Source organism: Triticum aestivum, unplaced genomic scaffold, assembly GCF_018294505.1.
Source record: "Triticum aestivum cultivar Chinese Spring unplaced genomic scaffold, IWGSC CS RefSeq v2.1 scaffold28188, whole genome shotgun sequence".
Classification (NCBI taxonomy): domain Eukaryota; kingdom Viridiplantae; phylum Streptophyta; class Magnoliopsida; order Poales; family Poaceae; genus Triticum; species Triticum aestivum.
This window is the reverse complement of record NW_025285729.1, coordinates 1-1136: the sequence shown is the minus strand read 5'-3', so window position 1 is coordinate 1136 and position 1136 is coordinate 1. Positions and strand designations below refer to the sequence as shown.

The following is a 1136-nucleotide window of genomic DNA, read 5'->3' as shown; positions in this document are numbered from 1 at the left end:
AAACATGTCGCACGTGCGCGATATATATTAATCCCGTTATATTATGTTTGACGTTTGCGATATGTTTAAGCTCGATGCTCATTGCTCGCGCGTCTTGGGGCGGCTTTGTGGTGCGAAGAGCGCGTTCTGAAAGGGGTGGAAAAAACTCGTGTTGCTGCGGTATGGAGGGAGGGGTGGAAACCGTGGAAAACTCGTCTCCGTGATTGAGCGGGAGAGTAAGTAGTATAGGACATTATCCATTGTTAGGGAACGGTTGTAATGGTAGTGAGAATGTAGAATCGTCTTTGGAGCGGACCTGGGAGTGGCAAGCATAAGGGACGAAGACGGGGAAACATGTCGGATGCGATCATACCAGCACTAAAGCACCGGATCCCATCAGAACTCCGAAGTTAAGCGTGCTTGGGCGAGAGTAGTACTAGGATGGGTGACCTCCTGGGAAGTCCTCGTGTTGCATTCCTTTTATAATTATTTTTTGCGCCTTGTGACAAACATGTCGCACGTGCGCGATATATATTAATCCCGTTATATTATGTTTGACGTTTGCGATATGTTTAAGTTCGATGCTCATTGCTCGCGCGTCTTGGGGCGGCTTTGTGGCGCGAAGAGCGCGTTCTGAAAGGGGTGGAAAAAACTCGTGTTGCTGCGGTATGGAGGGAGGGGTGAAAACCGTGGAAAACTCGTCTCCGTGATTAAGCGGGAGAGTAAGTAGTATAGGACATTATCCATTGTTAGGGAACGGTTGTAATGGTAGTGAGAGTGTAGAATCGTCTTTGGAGCGGACCTGGAAGTGGCAAGCATAAGGGACGAAGACGGGGAAACATGTCGGATGCGATCATACCAGCACTAAAGCACCGGATCCCATTAGAACTCCGAAGTTAAGCGTGCTTGGGCGAGAGTAGTACTAGGATGGGTGACCTCCTGGGAAGTCCTCGTGTTGCATTCCTTTTATAATTATTTTTTGCGCCTTGTGACAAACATGTCGCACGTGCGCGATATATATTAATCCCGTTATATTATGTTTGACGTTTGCGATATGTTTAAGCTCGATGCTCATTGCTCGCGCGTCTTGGGGCGGCTTTGTGGCGCGAAGAGCGCGTTCTGAAAGGGGTGGAAAAAACTCGTGTTGCTGCGGTATG

The 1136-nt window shown here is 48.7% G+C and overlaps 2 non-coding genes across 2 annotated transcripts; both read left to right on the top strand.

Annotated features, from left to right (window-relative positions):
* Positions 1–338: 338 nt before the first annotated feature.
* LOC123178676 (5S ribosomal RNA) lies at positions 339–457 on the top strand. Its single transcript, XR_006489766.1, has one exon. It is a non-coding gene; the product is annotated as a 5S ribosomal RNA (ribosomal RNA).
* A 367-nt stretch (positions 458–824) lies between these two features.
* Positions 825–943, top strand: LOC123178677 (5S ribosomal RNA). The gene has a single exon (XR_006489767.1). It is a non-coding gene; the product is annotated as a 5S ribosomal RNA (ribosomal RNA).
* The last annotated feature ends 193 nt before the right edge of the window (positions 944–1136 follow it).